At 41.0% G+C, this 20,733-nt stretch overlaps 1 long non-coding RNA gene across 2 annotated transcripts in view; it reads right to left on the bottom strand.

Annotated features, from left to right (window-relative positions):
- LOC129700304 (uncharacterized) overlaps positions 1-20,733 on the bottom strand; it is a 46,452-nt gene that overhangs the window by 22,188 nt on the left and 3,531 nt on the right. The window contains exons 2-3 of one of the 2 annotated variants that reach the window (XR_008724031.1): positions 17,198-17,306; positions 12,254-12,963 (exon numbers count right to left, since the gene is read on the bottom strand). This is a non-coding gene — a long non-coding RNA (uncharacterized LOC129700304). Of the gene's footprint in view, positions 1-12,253; positions 12,964-17,197; positions 17,307-20,733 lie in introns of those variants that run through there. The other variant, XR_008724032.1, reaches the window with a different exon arrangement.

Below are 20,733 nucleotides of genomic sequence, written 5' to 3' on the forward strand. Positions count from 1 at the left end.
ACTGTACCTGCATAGAGCTTCTTTGCAAGAAGCTCTGATATTGGCAAGAAGACATTTGAAGTAGCATTTGGGTAGTTTACACTCAGGAAGAAACGTGCCAAAATGAGATTTGCACAGTTCCTGATAAGGCCACACTCATTAAACAAAGAAGGAAATGTTGGCATAGGTACTGAATGTGGATGATCAGCTATGATCACAGTGAACGGCGGTGCTGGATCAAAGGGCTGAATGACCTACTCCTGCACCTATTGTCTATTGTCTATTGTTTCCATCTTGTACAAAAAGTGGCATCAATAGGTGCATGCCTGACAGATAAAAATGGAAGATGAGCTTACTGGATTTTACTGATGATCATGATTTTATTTGCAATGGTCACAAGGGTGATCTTTGAGCATGCATCATTTGAACTTAAATAAGTAGGGTGGCACAGTGGCACAGCGGTAGAGTTGCTGCCTTACAGCACCAGAGACCCGGGTTCAATATCGACTACGTGTGATATCTGTAAGCATTTTGCACTTTCTCCCTGTAACCGCGTGGGTTTTCTCCGGATGCTCCGGTTTCCTCCCATATTCCAAAAACGTGCAGGTTTGTAGGTTAATCAGCTTCTGTAAATTTGAATAATGTAGAACTGGTTTACAGGCAATCACTGCTGCCGCGTGGACTCGGTGGGCCAAAGGGCCCGTTTCCATGTTCTATCTCTAAATAGGCACAATCCAAACCAGTCTCTACTATTTATCCTTGACCCATTAAAATTGTCCCATTTATTCCTACATCAGTAAAATATAAGCTAAACTGCTTCTTGGTTGCAGGTTTTGATATTTGGTACCTAAATTACCTGACCCACAGAATTATTTGTTTGGAGTTTTCTGGTTATTATAGGATTTTAATAACATCACACTTTGTGACAATTGTAAGAAGTAACTTACAGCCAGTTTTTAATCCCAGTTGATAAATTGCAAAAAGATTCTTTAATCTGTCAGCTGTTTTGTTCCTTTCACATTCTGCCATGCTCTGAAGTGATTTTCTTTGGCAGCGGCCTACATGATGGCAAACCATGTCAGTCATGTCCCAGGTCTATTGTCGAAATCTCACAGACTGCAAATACGTGGTTAAAATAAACTGGCATGAATTGTACACGCTGAATGGTTGAATACCAAAGGATGAAGAATGGTGTATCAAAATCAAAAAACTGACATTGCTGGAAAGCTGAAAATGCCAACTGATTAAAGGTGGAAACACACAGCAGGTCTTTGCTGGACCACCAGAGGTTAAGACCTCCGATAAGAGTCGAACGGTACCCGAACGGTCTGCCTAGGCTACCGAGGAGCCGAGATACTGGCCCGCACAGTCGGCCTCGGAAGTCGGCTATGGGAATGGATCTGCCGGCTCCGGCCAGGCGATAGATAGCTCCAGAGCCCCAGCCGCAGGGGCCAAATTCGACCCGCTGACTGGCTACGGACATCCCGGTGAAGTTGAGATTGGCTGCCTCACCCCACATTTTCTGGGGGTGTTCCGGAAGGGGATTTCAAGTGACCGGATTAAAGGAGGTGCTGGACCACCAGTTGCCGGAAAATCGGTGGTGGACCTGTATAACCGTATACCTCTATACGTATGTATAACGTATATATTCCACCACATTTCATTGCTTGCAGTAAATCATGAAGCTGAAAATGCCAAATTTTCCAATCATTCCTTGCACATCAGACCTCTAATGCTCCATAAATGGTCAGTTAGCCTTAATATCTTCTCCCTGCTTTCTCATCATTTTAACTCATAAGAAGGAGTTATTGGGTCCTTTTGGAGCCTGGCTTTAAAGCAATGCAGCAATGGGGAATTATAAAATAGGCTGAAATTGGAAAAGGCAGCATACGAGACAATGGGGAATAAGAGACATTTAGGAGGGAAGGACAGAATATCAAGAGTTATGCTGAAAGACAAAGCTCCAAATGGCAGAAACATATTCACGTTGGTGTCTGGGGTTTTTGTTATCACCAGAGCCGAGGTCATCATTTACGTTGCTATGATACAACATGTCTACATAGGAAAAGACAGCGCCGCACTGTAAATGTATGAATTTTGCATTAAAGATGACTGTGATTTCAGGGTCAGAATATCACTGAGGAGACAACTGACTTTCAATACAGTAGCAATGTTACAACTTTTTGAGATTTTAAAAATCAAGTCTGCAATTTATCCCATCAGATAAAGCATAAAAATAAGTTTAATTTGACACCTAATTCACTTTCATATCTTCAGTATTTAAAAAGTTATGGCTATTTTCATACTCGGAAATTAGCATCTTGTTCCCTATTGTTTTTCCATTGACTTGACTTAAGCTGTGATGGAGGACAGTCAAAAGCCCATAACTTTCTTAAAAATTAAGAGAACTGAATGAAATTTTCAGTTATTATAGATTGAAGTATTCTGAAACAAATATGAAACAATCTTACTTGGATTACCTGAAATTAAAGCATAAAATTAGTTAGTTACCTAATTGTAGCTAATTACAAAATTCAATTACTAGATCTAAACATCTATCCATTTCTTTAGAAAAGGTTAACATTTTTAAATAGCCTAAAGGGCCTGTCCCACTTACGTGTCCTTGGCATGCAAATTACGCGACCTCGTGGTCGCGTGAGGCGCATGGGCATCGTGTGACTGTGCGGGGCCAGTCCCACTGAGAAGCGCGGAGGGGTATGTAGTTGTGTGCGACATCGCGCGGGGCACCGAGATTTTTGTAGCGAACAAAATCTTCGCACGCCAACGGCCTGGAGCGGAGTTGACGGCCAAAGTGGGACAGGCCCAAGGCACTGGCGCGATGCAACGTCGCACCTCCAACAGCAGCAGAAGCAGGCAAACGATCGCCGAACTCGGCCTGGGGCTCATGGCTGTTGCGGCCCGGATCCGCCCCCACTTCTACTCCCAGAGCGGGGCCAAGAAAATTGAAGATGGACACAAAATGCAGGAGTACTTCAGCGGCATCAGCAGCATCTCTGAAGAGAAGCAATGGGTGATGTTTCAGGTCAAGACCCTTCTTTCAGACTGAAGAAGAGTCTCGACACGAAACGTCACCCATTCATTCTCTCCAGAGATGCTGCCGGTCTCGCTGAGTTAATCCGGCATTTTGCGTCCATCTTCAAATCACGTCACACGCTCCAGACGGCTGTGCAGTCGAAAGAAGTCGAGCACGACCTTCGCGGGACCGGCGAGGCTCAACGCGACCACGAGGTTGCGTAATTAGCGTGCCAAGGACACGTAAGTGGGACAGGGGCTTAAGTGTTCAAATAACATTCACACAAGAATTCACAATATAACATGATTTTTAAATCTCATTGTCATGAATTTATAGGCCAAATGGAAGAAATTTAATGTTTAATTCCCGTAAATTAATGGGCATTTAAATCATCTTGCGAGTGGGTTTTGTGGAACGCGATCGATTGGAACGTTGCGGTTGCGGTGAATTTGAACCCCATATCGGCAGGAAAACACTGCCGGTTCGTATGGGGCCAAAATCACATTTTCGCAAACTAAATTATGATTAAAGTCATCCCAAGAAGCAAGTTTATATGTAAAATAGATGACTTACCCCGTGTTTTGTCCCCTACTCGAGATCCGTCACGTTGTAGGCATTGACGGCGTTAGAAGTAGCTTTTTATTTTAATCCAGCGATTAAATTGTCCAGAGATTTAAAAAAAAAACATATCGAGAACGGAAGTCCGGTCGATTGTTCTTCAGCAGCTGGCAGCCCGAGGAAGTTCGCCTCCGACAGGCAGGAGAAAACGGCATATTAATCCCTCCCCCTCTCCCCTCAAAGGCGCCAAAGTCGCGCCCACGGCCTGTGGCAGAACTGCAGTGCCACTGAAGGTAAGTTTTGTAACATCGCTAAATACAACATCTACAATTAGCACAGTAACCAATATGTCTATTATTACTATTACCTATTCAAATTTAGATGAGGGGGAACTTATTGAAACTTGGTTTCCTCTAGTGGAGTCTCATACCAGAGGACACAGCCTCAAAATAAAAGGATGAACTTTTGGAAAGGAGAAGAGGAGGAGTTTCTTTAGTCAGAAGGTGGTGAATCTGCAGAATTCATTGCCACAGAGGCTGTGGCGGCCAAGTCAATGGATATTTTTAAGGCAGAGATTGACAGATTCTTGATTAGTAAGGGTGTCAAAGGTTATGAGAGAATAGGGTTGAGAGGGAAAGATAGATCAGCCATGATTGAATGGCAGAGTAGACTTGATGGGCCGATTGGCCTAATTCTGCTCCTATAATGTGAACTTAAATGACATTAAAATGATATATGGAACTTAAATTCAAATATTAGTCATCAGTAATTAATTGTTCTGGTTCGGCAACTTGAACACCCAGGAACGAAGAAGATTGTACAGTTTAGTTTAGTTCAGAGATACAGCAGGTCCTTCAGCCCACTGAGTCTGTGATGACCCATACACTAGTTCTATCCTACACACTTGGGGCAATTGACAGAAGCCAATTAACCTACAAACCTGCATGATGTTGGAAAGTGGGAGGAAACCAGAGCACCCGGAAAAATCCTTACAGCCAAGCACCCATAGTCAGGATCTAACCCTTGTCTCTGGCACAGTAAGGTAGCAGCTTTATGCTAGGCCACTGTGCCGCCCTGTGGAGTAGAAGAGATGCCTTACTTGCATTGTTCTGTCTGAGGGCCATACAGTACAAGGGGAATAGATACTGTAGGTGCTCAGTTTTGCTCACCCTGCTAAAGGGAAGTATGTTGGAAGCTGGATAGAGTGCAGAGAACTTATATACGAGGAAGTTGTCAGGACTTGAGGGCCTGAGCTATGGGTGGTTGGGCAGGCATGGACTTTATTCCTTGGAGCATAGGAGACTGAGGGGTAATCTCTTAGAGGTGTATAAACTTATGAGGGGAATAGATAGGGGAAACACACAGAGACTTTCACCCAGAGTAGGGGAATCAAGAATCAGGGGACAAAGGTTTAAGGTGAGAGGGGAAAGATTTAATAGGAATCTGAGGGGCAACTTTTTCACGCAGGGTGGTGGGTATATGGAACAAGCTGCTGATTATGGATAGTTGAAGCCGGTACTATAATAACATTTAAAATACACTTGGACAGGTTCATGGACAGGAAAAATTTAGTGAGAAAAGGAGTACACCCACATATGTGCCAAATGCGGGCAGGTGGAACTAGTGTAGATGGGGCATCTTGGTTGGCATGGGCAAGTTGGGCAGAAGGGCCAGTTTTCCTGCTGTAAGACTCTAAGCAGGTGGTCATGAAGTATGGCATATTTGTCATGATGAAATTTGATGACTATGATGAATATGTCAATATGATGATCAATATCAGTTTTTGACATTGAACTGAGCATGTTGGCCGGCAGCAGTGGCTTGGAATTTAAAGTCTGTTCCTCCCAGCAAAAGATGTGCACAACTGTATCTTTTAATCATGTAAAGGCCATAAAGAAGCATGTCTACGTGGGTGCCTCCTCCTCTCCTCTTCCCCCTGCTTGCCACTCAATTCATGCTGTAAGCCTGTAGGTAATAGATCATCCGTTTTAATAAGTGCAAAAAGAGTGCAATGTTTTTGGTACATGAGGGCCTGAGCTAAGAGAGATTTGGCAGGCTAGGACATTAATCCTTGGAGAGCAGGAGGATGTGCATATACACACACACACTGGATGCAATATTGGGAATGGCACTCAAAAATTAGGCACAACGTAGTAAATTTTTGCCACTCATCCAACAAAATCTCAGTAATATAAGTAACTATTTTAGATGTCGTTTTAGGTCAAGACCTTTCGACCCCAAACGTCAACGATCTGTTCTCCAGAGATACTACCTGAGCCGATGAGTTACTCCAGCACTTTGTGTCCTTTTGTGTATTCACCAGCATCTGCAGTTCTTTGTTGCTATATATATCACTATTTTAGTCACCAAGCACAGTTTAATTGCAAACAGCAGACATGTAATTCAAAGTTTGTGAAGATTTTTACCACCATTCGATACTAATTAAAAACAATTAGGTTGCATAATGGAACTTTGCATTGCAGTCACGAGGACTGTGGGAAATATTATTTAAACCTTAATAGAATTAAGTGAAACCCACAGGTCTATTACAGGACTGTGATTTGACAGTCTCTCTGCAGGGAATCTTACATTACCAGGAACACTGGTAATTAAATCATTTATTACGTTATAATACTCTAATGTTTCACATGTACTCTGTCAGCCCTCTCTGCTTAGATCAGAGCTAATCAAACGTAATCAATTTTCAGCATTCTGAAATCTGTGAAGGATTATGCATTCATCAGATCATTTAATGGAGTGCGCAAAAAGTGAAATTCATTTCACCTTCCAACATGTTGGAGAATTATCTCTACAGATTTCAATAGTTATAATTAATTTCACCGTCTCGCTGTGAATTTTGAGCACTTCTCTTATAAGTTATCAACAATGATTTAATGTAAGTATTTACAAAGCAAACACTATGGTGAACTACATAAATGATAGCAGATGTGCGACAACACCGTTATCAGAGTTCTCATTTTCTTTATAATTGTTTTTTAATTTACCTGCAGTTAATTGGTAGGAGTTAAACATAAAGCTCTCTCTCTGAATTACAGTTGTGGTTTTAATCATGATTGGAGCATAAGAACTAACCTTTAGGAAAATAATTTTGACATTTAATATTTGTTCAGACATTAGAGACGATGAAAAGGAATAATTGAGGACTCGCTCGCCTGGGTCAGAGGAACAAGGAGTGCCCGCCGAGTACCGATGATGGAGGTCTAGCCAGTAGGCCTGGCTCGCTCACCGCGGACTCCAAATCGGCCCCGGGTAACTGGCGTAGACGGGAACCGCACCGCCAGGTGTGAGGAGGGAACGAGAGCTAACTGGATGTTGAGAGCAATGGGGGGACATTGCAGGGGGTAGGGCACCGAGAACAAAGGAAGTGAAGGGGAGGCTTAGAAAGCTATCTACCTGCATATGATGGTGGGTTCCTGGAACGCAGTGCCAGGGTTGGTGGTGGAGGCAGATACAATTGTGGCATTCAAGAGACTTTTGGATTGGCATATGGATATGCACGGAATAAAGGGATATTGATTATGTGCAGGTATATAGCAGCTGATCTGGGCAGACATAGAGGGCTGAAGGGGCTGTTCTTGTGCTGTACTGTCCTATGTTCTATTCATGCTATACAAAAAATTTATTTACAATAAATACAAGAAATTCTTAAATACTATTAGGGGCGGCACAGTGGCGGGGCGGGCAACCGCAGAGTTGCTGCCTCGCAGCACCAAAGACTGGATTCGATCCTGCCTGCGGGTGCTGTCTTTACAGAGTTTGTACGTTCTCCCACGTCAGTTTTCTCCGTGTGCTCCGGTTTCCTCCCACATTCCAAAGACGTACAGGTTTGTAGGTTAATTGGCTTAGGTAAAATTGTAATTTGTTCCTAGTGTGTAGGATAGTGCTAGTGTTCGGGGTGATCAGTGGGCTGAAGGGCCTGTTTCCGAGCTGAATGTCTAAAATCTAAAGTCTATTGATGAAATAGATTTACAGTGCAGAAAAAATAGCCATGTTTTTATTAGTTGATGTTAATGATATAATAAAATCATATATTATATCACATCTTGGATGCTGAGATATAATTTGGAAATAAACTCGAGGGATTTTTCACCATACTCTTAATGAAACCCCAAACCTGGACAATTTGGTGCAAAGTTCCATCAATTCGATGTAAAATATGTACTCTTTGCAAAACTACTATTCACTACAAATCATCTTATTATCAACAGAATAATTGTGATCTAAGTCTTGAAAGAGAATATGATTTTTTCATATTAATAGTGTTATTTAGTGTTATTATTCTTAATTTCAAGACTAAATAACACTCAATTGTCGTGGTAGGAAGATAGTGCTTCTTCCTTGAGTAAAAGTATTAGACCAAAATCATCAACATTTCTAAAATATCACACCAACTGTATGTCTCCATGAACCCATTCACAACAAGTGAGGCCAGTATTTGTCCAACATTGGTTTTAGAAGTGACATATCAATGACCTAATGTGAACTGCAGAGCAGGAAGTGTCTGCTTAAGGTTGCCATTTGTGCTTAATCTTCCCATTCTTCGAGGAACAGCTGGAGAAGACTTGGGTACCCAAAAGAGGGATGTGAACACAGCTGGAAATCTCAGGATCAATTAACTGTGGGATAGCCATTCAATGTGCACTCAAGTACGCTGAAAGGGCAAGAATATGTTAAAGAAGTGTGCGCGCTACAAAGAAAATTAAGTAATAAGAACTAAATTTTGTGGAATTATTGTTTAATTAGACCCAAAGAAAATGCAGGACGGCATGCATTGGGATTAAATAAAAGAACTGCAGCTAATGTGCCTGATGTTATTTTAAGTGCGAATGTTTGACAAAATGAAAGACAGCAAAATAAATGGAATCTGGACAATGCGTTTATAGATACCTGTATTTTTGGCTTCTTTCCTTTGTGGTGATTAATTTCCTTTCCTGCATCCATATATTTGGTGCTGCACTCAAACCGCAATGTGTTCAGTAGAAGTTCATTTGCTCTCTACGGATAGTAAACTTTCGCTATTATTTAGCCCTCTATCTTGATCATCGCATGCATCTGGCTTGAAGCCCATGTAAAAACATTTGTACCTGACAGTGCTCTTTCAAGTACAAAGTTGAAAATAATCTGCCATGGTTTCTGGTTACATCTAAACTCCTCTTATACCACCAGGGTAACTTAGTTCTGATAAATGCAACATCAACAGGTTTGCAGAATTAAGAGGCTATCACATCCATGAGGGAGAAAAAAGATTGGAATCGCATTTGCTTTCGGTGTCAAACTCAAAAGCCAGACTCTATTAAGTGACAAAACCCATTCTGAAGCATAAGGTGTTAAAAAAGCTCCATACAGAAGGAACGCACTGTGACTTGCCAGATTATAATCAAAGAATTGCATCCACTAACTTACATTAAAAAATAGATAACGGTCAACAGAACATTTACAAGAGTAAAGATCTTCACCCACTTACATATATTCCAGCAAGTTGTCTGAATTTAATTCGCTAAAGAGCAGACTTCAGCTTAATTACCTGCATTATACTACAGAAGTGGTGACCACAGCTTAAGAAGTCTTTGTAAGGACCACAGAAATAAACTGAATGGTATAAAAGCTTGATGGCATCTGTGGATAGGAAACTTATTAAAAAAATCCCAACCCTCTTTTTACATCCAACCACATTTTCCCTGTGGGTTTTCAATGTCTCACAGAATAAAGACAGCGGGGCTGATTACCCATCATGGGGGTGTTCTGAGCACTGATGGTTCTGGAATGCCTCTGTTAGTCAGGTAAAAACCCATCCACCTCAGAACAATGGCTGACCACTTCAGAGGGTGCTTGGAAATGTTAGGCTTTTGAATATAACTGCAGGTGTTGATTCCCAAAGACTCCAAAGGCAGCCCACAAACGAAAAGTATAAAAAGCACTCTGGAATGTGTGCAAGGCTTGAGAGAAAGCCTAGTGATGGAAACACAATTTATTTCTGCTAATTGTACTTCCCTGCCATGATTAATACAATGTTAAGGATGAGGAAAATTTGTGTTTAAGAATAAACTCAATTTCCTTCAGGCTCCCGCTGTGATGATGTTTCCCTCTGTGCGATTTGGTTCCTCAATTAGGAATGCACTCAAATGTGCTGAGAAATTTCAGGTTCACTTATAAGAAAACACATTCTATTTCTATGTCATCTTCCTTCAGCAGGATTTAGCATGGCCTTGCCGTTAGTAAGCAACAGTGTTTGCTCATTTTAGTGCAATAGGCTGAATATTCTTACACTCTTAGCCTTAAGAGGATGGTGCAAGTGGGGCTTTTGATTTGCTTTATACAATCAATTGTTTTTTTTCTTGTCTGTTGCTTTGCAGGAGAATTGGTGTGAATATTGTGACTATCAATTCGATAAAGCTAACAATATACTTTACAAGGAATAGGTGCCGTTTCCGGTCGAGATCCTTCTTCAGACGTCAGGGTCTGAAGAAGTGTCTTGACCCGAAATGTCACATTTTCCTTTTCTCCAGACAGGCTGAAGAGGGGTCTCGACCCAAAACGTCACCTATTCCTTTTCTCCAGAGATGCTGCCAGACCCGCTTCATTACTCCGCCTTTTGTGTCTATCTTCAGTGTAAACCAGCATCTGCAATTCCTTCTGACACAATATTACCTCAGCTGTTGCACTGTGAGGAAACTGGTGGTTAATTGTGAGGGACATCTTGACCTTCATTCACAAAATATTGGACATTGCAGTGGCTGTCTCAGTTAGGAAAGATGTTTGAATGTGGAGTCAAGCAACTGTGACTCATCTGGGGCGCCATGGTGATGCAGCGGTAGTGTTGCTACCTTCTGTAAAAAAAATTGTGAATTGTCCCTAGAGTGTAGGATTATGCTAGTGTACGGGGATCGCTGGTTGGTGCGGACACGGTGGGCCGAAGGGCCTGTTTCCATGCTGTATCGCTAAACTAAACTAAACTGCTGATGCTGGTTTACCTGCTGAGATACAAGGTCTTCTTGTAATGCTTCAAAAATGGATGACGTGCACCACTTCTCGCACCACAGATATTTCAGTATTATATTTTCCAAAATCAGTATGACTTCTGTCACTGCTGCTGTGCCCCAAGATTGTTAAAAAGAGAGAATTGAAAATGCTGGTTAATGCACACAAGGACACAAACTACTGGAGTAATTCAACAGGTCAGACAGCATCTTTGGAGGACATGGATAGGTGTTGCTTTAGATTGAAGCAACTTCTTCGGACTGAAGGCACAAATGGCATTGGAGTTTACACATTTTCCCCGTGACTGGGTTTGTAGATTAAATGGTTCTCTGTAAATTGGACTTAGTGGGCTGAAGGGCCAAGTTCCATGCTATATCTCTAAATTAAACCAAACTAAATGTCAAATGAGAATATTGTATATAGACACAAAAAGCTGGAGTAACTCAGCAGGACAGGCAGCATCTCTGTAGAGAAGGAATGGGTGACATTCTCATACACTCCCTACACACCAAGGGCAATTAAAGAGTCTCAACCCAAAACGTCATCCATTCCTTCTTTTTTCTATTTGCTTTAAACCATCATCTGCAGTTCCTTCTTACACAAGAATATTGTAGATGCTTGAATACCAAGAACTATAATGAGTAGTGTGTAGGGAGAAACTGCAGATGCTGGTTTAAACCAAAGATAGGCACAAAAAGCTGGAGTAACTCAGCGGGTCAGGCAGTATCTTTGGAGAAAAGGAATAGGTGATGTTTCATGTCGATACCTTTCTTCTGACTGAGAGTTAGGGAAAGAGTTAGGAGAGTTCGGAACAAGAGATATAGATGGTGCTTTGGTCAAATAAATGGAAGATGCAGAAAGCAACAATAATCAAGGCAATGTGGAGCCCACAATGGTCCATTGTTGCCTGTGGTCTCGGTGATAACAAGTTAATACAGACAGTGGAACTCAACAGGATGACAGTAAAACTAGTTTGATGACAGATAAGGGAGGGACGGAGAGGGAGGGGATGCAAGGGTTACTTGAAGTCAGTAAAGGCAACATTCATACCTCTGGGTTGTAAACTGCCGAAGCAAAATATGAAGTGTTGTTCCTCCAATTTACATTTGGCCTCACTCTGACAATGGAGGAGGCCCAGGATATAATGATCAGTTTAGTTTAGTTTAGAGATGCAACGCGGAAACAGGCCCTTCGGCCCACCATGTCTGCGCCGACCAGCGATCCCCGCTAGACTCGCTCACACTACGGATTAGGGACAATATACAATTTTTATCAAAGCCAATTAGCATGCAAACCTGTACGTTTTTGGTGTGTGGAAGGAAACCGGAGCACCTGAGGAAAACCCATGTGATCACGGGCAGAATGTACAAGCTCCGTATAGACAGCACCCGTAGTCAGGATCGAACCCGGGTCTCTGGTGCTGTAGCCACCAAGCCGCCCCATTGTATACCTTAATGTCAATACATGTGCAGCAAAAAGAAGCATTTTGATGAGAATGGCATGATAGTCTCCATGAGATTATCACAGAAGTAATTATATGAATCGTATATTTTCTGAAAGCTAATCCCAAAATACATATAGTTCCATATTGATGAAGAAAGCATTTCTTTAAAAGGTTTGTAGTATGCATTGGTCTGAAATGATATAAAGCATTAATTTTTAAATATATCTGCAGCAGCAAAAATATTTTGACAGGTGAGCTGTTGAGGGAATTCTAGCATCTTGAGTTTAAGCGGATATTCAAATGCACGCAATCAACCAGGCGGAAAATAGTGTTCAACTTTCTCAGCGATCTTCACAGGATACAAGAAAATAACCTCTGGTTACATCCAGGAATTCAATGAGCAACATAAATATTTCAGTTTTGTCTTCACAAAAGGGAAAAGTAGCTAGATGCAATGCCAGGTTCACAATCTTCGAGGTTAGTTACTTACTGTTTTTATTTTATTTATAATTTACTGAGACATTGTTGTTGACCCTATTACCTCCATTGGGTATCAACTGACGTGTTGAACAAAAGACTCTAAACTAAGGTTTAGTACAACTTAATCTTTATTAGCACTCGAGTTACTTAAGCATGCATACAAACCATTGACTTCTAATAAAGTTCTCATTTGCTTTACTACTCCCGCTTATCACTTCTTGCACTAAATCACAAGACTCATGACTTGGAGTCAGATCTTACCTGAAATGAATGAATTGGCTAGATACACTTTGTTGGTAGAGGATAGTCTTCTCTGAACTTCAAGCTGAGGTCCCTCCTTCTTGAGATGGGGTTGATAAGCCCTTGTTTCAGACTGCCCTTCTTTTGTACTTCAATCTTTTACCCAACCCTGGAACCCAAGGTGCTCCCGGCTCTGGGTAACCATTTCAAGTTGTTATTCATCCAAAAGCTGAATAAACAAAACATATCTTCATTCTTTATCAGGCAAGAATGGCTTTAATTATGTTGCCTCTTCATATTTTTGTTCTCATCATGTAGTCCCTTGGCAAAATGGCCGTTTGCAGGCACCTTACCTTCTCGAAGCCACACTACATGCCCATGGATACCTTCAGTTATGCCTTTTAAATGTTGTTATACATAGATACATAGATACATAGACAATAGGTGCAGGAGTAGGCAATTTGCTCCTTTGAGCCAGCACCACCACTCAATGTGATTATAGCTGATCATCCACAATCAGTACCCCGTTCCAGCCTTCTCCCCATATCCCTTGATTCCGCTGGCCCTAAGACCTCTATCTAACTCTCTTGTGTAGGCATCCAGTGAATTGGCCTCCACTGCCTTCTGAGGCAGAGAATTCCACAAATTCACAACTCTCTGAGTGAAAAAGTTTTTCCTCATCTCAGTTCAAAATGGCCGACCCCTTATTCTTAAACTGTGGCCACTGGTACTACCTCCTCTGGTAGTACCTGTCTCAACTACCTCCCATGGTAGTATGTTACATATACCCAACAAGGTGCCCCTCAGGTTCCAATTAAATATTCCTCCTCTCACCTTAAACCTATATCCTCTGGTTCTTGATTCCACTACTCTGGGTATAAATCTCCACACATTCATCCTGTCTATTCCCCTCATGGTCGTATACATCTCTATAAGATCACCTTTCCGTCCTGTGCTCTGTCCTGTCCTAGCCTGCCCAACCTCTCCTTATAGCTCTGGCCCTCAAGTCCTTGCAACATCCTCGTAAATCTTCTCTACACTCTTTCTTGCTTAACAACATAATTCCTAATGCAGGGTGACCAAAACTGAACACAATGCTTAAATGTGCCTTACCACCCCACCCGTCTGTACAACAGTAGTATAAAGTATTAAAATGCAAGTAGAAAAAGTTGCCTTGTCTGACTGTATCTGGCCTGTGCAATGTGGCTATTCACAAGACGGCCCATTAACAAATCCACTCCATCTGATCATCTTCCTATGTCTGTGGCCATTATTTCTGGAGAGGGAGTAAACAGTATCAACTTTGCATTTGAGATATTCTATGATAGACACAAAAAGCTGCAGAAGTTGGGCAAGCTAGGACTTTATTCCTTGGAGCACAGGAATGGGTGATGTTTTGGGTCAAACCCCTTCCTCAGACTAGTTAGGGATAAGGGAAACAAGAGATATAGACGATGATGGTCTTCCATGATACCTACTCACCACAGAGAACAGGAATGAAGAAGTTTGCATAAAGTGGTGAACACTGCCCAGTCCATCACGGGTACGGACCTCCCCACCATTGAAGGAATCTACAAGAGTCGCTGCCTCAAAATGGCAGCCAGCATCATCAGAGACCCACACCTCCCTGGCCATTCTCTTATTTTACTCCTGCCATGGGTAAGAAAGTGCAGGGGCCTGAAAACTATAATGTCGAGGTTCAGGAACAGCTTATATCCGGCAACCATCAGGCTATTAAACACTTCAACCTCCACATAGGTTCCATATATATAACTTTTTTTGTTGTTTATTATGGGTTTTACAGGATATTAATATTTACATGTCTGATGTGTCGCTGCAAGTAAGAATTTCATTGTCCTGTTTCTGGACATATGACAATAAAACTCTTGACTCTCTTGAGCAGTCTGGATGCTGAAGACAATGTATTAACATTTCAGAATGTAAAACCAAGCAACTGCAGATGTTTGCATACACAAATGGACACAAAATGCTGGAGTAACCCAGCAGGTCAGGCAGCATCTCTGGAGAATATGGAGAGGTGATATTTTGGGTTAGGACCCTTCTTCAGATGGAAACGTCACCTATCCATGTCCTCCAGAGATGCTGCCTGACCCGGTGAGTTACTCCAGCACTTTGTGTCCTCTTATAATAAAATTTCATTTGTTTTATGAAAAGGGTTATTTTTGTAAAAAGTGGAAAAATATAAATCTTAAACAGTGGCAAAACGTGTAATGCCCTCTCAAGTCCTTTATAAGTTATCATGTCGAAACAAAGAACTGCAGATGCTGGTTTATAGGCACAGTTAACATAAATAATGAAGCAACAAGCTATGATTGATTAACGGTTTGAGAAGAGAGGAATACCGAAGATAGACACGAAATGCTGGAGGAATTCAGCAGTGATTAGTAAGGGTGTCCAGGGGTTATGGGGAGAAGGCAGTAGAATGTTGTTGAGAGGGAAAAATAGATCAGCCATGAATAGCCGGGTAGATTTGATGGGCCTATCAAATGACCTAATTCTGCTCCTAGAATGAATGATTGTAAGAATGAGTGAGTGAATGACTGAATGAATGAATGAATGAATGCATGAATGAATAAGTTTATGAATAAGTTTATCGGCCAAGTATGAAATTATGAACTTATGGTCAGGCAGCATCTCTGGAGAAAAAGGATGGGTGACGTTTTGGGTTGGGACCCAGAACCTAAAAAGACCAGATGAAAGTTACTTCCCGAAAGAACAAACAGTCTGAAGAAGGGTGCAGACACTAAACGTCACCCATTCTTTTTCTCCAGAGATGCTGCCTGACCTGCTGAGTTACTCCAGCACTTTGTGTCTATCCTTTCTAAGTTAGGTTTGACACTGCACTGATTTATATAACAATGTACAACCAAAATGACAGGAGATTAATACCGGCAGGAGGTCCTAGTCTGATTCACTTCCAAATCAAGTTAAACTTTGCTTTTGGGTTCATGAGCAGGGCTTTGTATTGATGAGCAATAAAGGTTTTGCAAGTGCAGAGTGCCGTTCTCACTAGGTTAACTGCATTCCACCCGAAGCACTCAAGATGATTTAAATTACCCAGATCAGTAGAAATCAGAAATAATCACAGCTGCGCAAAGACCGAACCTGGGGCCATTAAATAGCGACATTACCACAGAAGGCAATCAGAGCGTAGCACATCAAACTAAAAGCTCTGGGAAACTATTGGTTTACCAATCAGGAGACAAGGACTAGACTGCAGGAATAAATTGCCCACGACACAGCCCACTCTAGTAAGAGTGGGTTCAATGCAACTTTCAGAAGAGAAGTCTGGTGGGATAGGATAAGTCTTCACTTCCTGGAGGACTGTAACAGTTTTATTTATATAATGTCAGTTGTGACACAGTGGGCTCTTGTTTCCGAGTCTGAAATCTATAAATTCAAGTCTTATTTCAAGACATCAGAGCCTCAAAATTTCGACAGTCTTTTCTCTTGAGTACTGAGGTTATGCAACCCTGCTGAAAGGGACTTTAAACTGAGGCCTTGCTTGTTCTCTCAGTGGCACAGTGACACAGCAGGAGAGTTGATGCCTTAAAATGCCAGAGACCCGGGTTCGATCCTGACTGTGGGTGCTGTGTGTACGGAGTTTGTAAGTTCCCCCTGTGACCACGTGGGCTTCCTCCAGTTCAGATTAGTTTAGTTTAGAGATACAGCATGGAAACAGGCCCTTGAACCCACCGAGTTTGTGTCGACCAATGATCTTGCCATACCCGAGCACTATCCTACACACTGGGGACAATTTACAATTGTTACCAAATCCAATTAAACTGCAAACCTATACATCTTTGGAGTGTGGGAAACACCCGGAGAAAGCCCACACTGGCATAGGGAGAAAGTACAGACAGCACCTGTAGTCAGAATCAAATCCTGGTCTCTGGTGCTGTAAGGCAGCAAGTCTGCTGCTGTGCCACTTCGCGGCCCAGGAATGATTTTCAAAAAGTACGTAATCCTGGTTGCCTTTTGAATTAAATACTTTATGTGTGATAGAGTTATTCAATAAGCAAATAACCTGTGATGGCTATTAATTCTGGGGGACAAAATCTAATGCCAAAAAGAAAATAGGTATCTAATAAAGATTGTCACAAAGAAACCTACAGGGTATGTGAGATTATTTGCTGAAACTAAGTATGTTAATGTAAAAAACAAAACAAAAAACGGAAATATTTAATTTATATTTGCAACCTATATTTTGGGGTATGGTCACCCTCAGTTAAAAATATAAATGGAATTCTACTGGGAACAGTGTGCAGTCAGGAAAATAAAATATGATGCGAATCTAAACGTGCTTTGCTTATTCTTTCAAGAAAGTCCTGTTGTATTGACACCATTAATTTTTCATATATTTCAGCTATTAAAATGGAAAAGAATCTTTGGTTCAATGGGAATTAGTTCACTCGTTTCAATGGAAATCAACGTAGACTTACTGCACTCTAGTTTTCTCATCCGCGTTGTATTCCAACGTTGCGGTATTTCCACAGATAGCCACTGATGTAGTCAACACCCCCACTGTAAATCCTCTGCTGTTGAGTCTTCCTAATTAAAAATCAAAGTGAGTTCTGATTAAAATGGGATCCGATTCTAGTGATGATAAGTTGAGGCAAGGTGAAGAATATGCTCATTTTAAGTGACATGTACTGTGCGGATGATGAATCATTACAGCAGGTGGTTCATTGTGGCAAGTGACTTTTATTCACTCAGATTTCTGAAGTACATCAATTCATCGCCTACCAAAGAATTTTATTTAAAGTAAAACTATGCTACACAGGTTGCAGAGAGTAATTACTTCATCAGTGTAGGAATTTGTGGTGGGATGTTGCAACATGCTAACTTGTTTATCGTATGTATAGATTGTGATATAGAATTTGCCTTGATTCAATCTATGTAAAATAAATTTGATTCTGAAGAAGGGTCTCGACCCAAAACGTCACCTATTCCTTTTCTTCTTTTTGTGTCTTATCTTCAGCATAATCATTGCTGCTTGTATACTACCGAACATGCTTTGAGTTAGTGTTTAGCAAAAATCTGGACGGAAAACAGTTGTTCAGCACTAAGGGTGCCAGAAATTCACAGCAGCAATCAAACCGTGGAAAATCCTTGCCACAAATTCAAATCGCCACACAAAAGATTGCAGACTTCAATTTTCGTTTCATTGCAATTTTGCCTTTCCGACTCTTATCGTGCTTCGTGGCAGATGGCAAAACTGCAGTAAAAAGGCATTACATGTGTAATTATGAATTATTATTAACTGAAGCTGTGATTATCAACCTTATATGCTTGGTGTTTGTCTGAAAGAACAGACACTCCTTTCCTGTCTGTATAAAATTTGCTTTGTACCAGTGACAGACTGGATTTCCCAACACAAGCCTGTTTGTTTCAAAATAAGAACAGCTGTGCAACAGACTGTCTGAACACAGTCCTAATACAACATGTAGTACTATCACTGACACAATGGAAGGAGCGTGCCAGCTGGCTCCGAGTCTCAGTGTATTCCTTGATGATTTACCTGCAATATATCTACCTTCCCCGCCACGCGCAAAACACACGCATCTGCCTCGTACCTGTTCATTTCTTTCTTATGTCCAATTAAATAATTAGCATCGACTGCCTATTGTGTGTGGTGGCCTGATGAAAAAAAGAGGTCAAATATTTAGAGAACAAAACGGCAGTTTTTAATATTGTTCTGTGCTTAGAGAGCAAGGTAATTTTCTTCTCAGAAGGTCTTTTATTGCTTTGTGTGCAATTCATCTCAGCTCACCACCTTAATCTTTTCCTCGAGTGACCAAGACTGTCTTGACATTGTTAGGAATCGCAACCGGAACTCCTAAAATTGGTGTTTCCTCCAGGGACTATTCTAGTAGATCTCTATATTATGGATAAAAGCTTTACAACCAGAAGATGCCTCTAAAAGCCGTGCTTGACAGTCATAGCCCATATGTTACAGGCAAATTATATAGTTAGCCTCCACACTAAATGGTCTCTTCTATTTATAGCAGTAGGAGATGGTATTCAGCCCACATACCATTAGAAATCTAATGTATTTATCCATCCTAAAAGTAAGACACTTTAATGTTGCCCAATTATCATCTGAGAATTTGACAATTCACGATCAATCTTCACCATGAGTTTTACTGTACTCACGTCAATGTACTGTCCAGAAAATGGCCTGGGAGATTAATTATAGTGCACAGGAAGGAACTGCAGATGCTGGTTTAAACCAAAGATAGCCAAAAAAAACGAAGTAACTCAGCGGGTCAAGCAGCATCTCTGGAGAGAAGGAATGGGTGACGTTTCGGGTCGAGACCCTTCTTCAACTATAGTTTCCATCCCCCCTGACTATCAGTCTGAAGAAGGGTCTCGACCCGAAATGTCATCTATTCCTTTTCTACAGAGATGCTGTCTGACCCGCTGAGTTGCTCAATAATTTTATGTCTATCTTTGGTGTAAACCAGCATCTGCTTTTCCTTCTGACAAACAGTGATTGCTGTTTGGTTTCACTAAGTTACAGATAAAATTGCAATAATTGCAAACCGTTTGCACACATACTTTGCTTCAAGCTTGTTTATTCCCTGACATCACCCAACAAAAGTTGTGCAGTGTGCAAGTATTTACAGGACTAACACTCTTTTCAAAAGAATTTGAGCAATTTGAAGTAAGGCTGTAGGTAGGTGCATGAGTATCAATCTGATACACAGGAAAGGCTTTCTGAATGAAGAGAAACATTTTAGTTTAGAAGGAACTTGTCAAAGAAAGTGAAAGCTTTTAATAACATTTAATTCTTCACATGTTTAAATTATAATGTTTTATTATTTATAATTGTTTACTGTATATCATGTTGTTACATGTGAGCAAATTCCTTGTATGTATACTTGGCGAATAAAATTTATTCAATTCAATTCAACTTAATTCCACGAGATTGCGTTTCTGTATACAGCTCGATTGTAATCATGTATAGTCTTTCCGCTGACTGCCTGCTTGCACCAAAAGCTTTTCACTGTACCTCGTTACACATGACAATAAACTAAACTAAACTAAATTGAACCATTCTATCAACAACTAGAGCACAGCCCTGAGCTACTATCTACCTAATTGGAGACCCTAGGGCTATCTTTAATTGGACTTAACTGGACTTTATCTTGCACTAAACATTATTCCCTTTATCATGTATCTGTACACTATGGACAGCGCGATAGTGATCATGTATAGTCTTTCTGCTGACTGGTTAGCATGCAACAAAAGCTTTTCACTGTACCTCGTTACGCTTGACAATAAACTAAACTAAATTAAACTAAACTGAACCAAACCAAACTAAACTAAAGTAAAACTGATCGATGAGCTGCTTTCTTCAGCAAAGCTCCTTCTCCATGTTTTAAAGAATTAAGGCTTTTTGCTCTTTGTTTATGGACGTTATCATCTTCAATATTATGCTTAATATATGCGTTGTGAATTTTAACATCTGCACAATTGAATCTTTGGTACCAGGAAAACTTTACATGTTTTACTCATTTGCCTTATTTATATGAAAGTAATTAGAGATATCCCGGTGAGTGAGATGAGTTGTCTCTTTGTGACAAAAACAGAAGTTAGCACAGGCAAGCAGGCCTGATGTACCTGATTGACAGATGTATGCCACATTAGAAGAAAACGATAACTAAGTCAGTGGCCTGAAAAAATAACTTCCTCTTGACAGTGCCCTATCCCTTGACCTTTAACCTGACTCCTGTTACCTTCACTAACACAGGGCAATTGTCACAGGTGCAAGATAAAAAGCGGTATAAAGGGGGGAGGGGAATAGACCTAGTATTAGTGGCTGGAGATTCATTGTGTAGGATGACCACAAGCTCATTGTTGAAATAAAGCAAATAAGAAAGAGCCTTGGCCTCAGTTGACCCCTTAGGACACCAAATTATACTGAACGGAACAGAAAATTCGATGAGACAGAAAAAGTCATACAGTCAATGTC

The sequence above is a fragment of the Leucoraja erinacea genome, chromosome 9 (assembly GCF_028641065.1).
Source record: "Leucoraja erinacea ecotype New England chromosome 9, Leri_hhj_1, whole genome shotgun sequence".
Taxonomy (NCBI): domain Eukaryota; kingdom Metazoa; phylum Chordata; class Chondrichthyes; order Rajiformes; family Rajidae; genus Leucoraja; species Leucoraja erinaceus.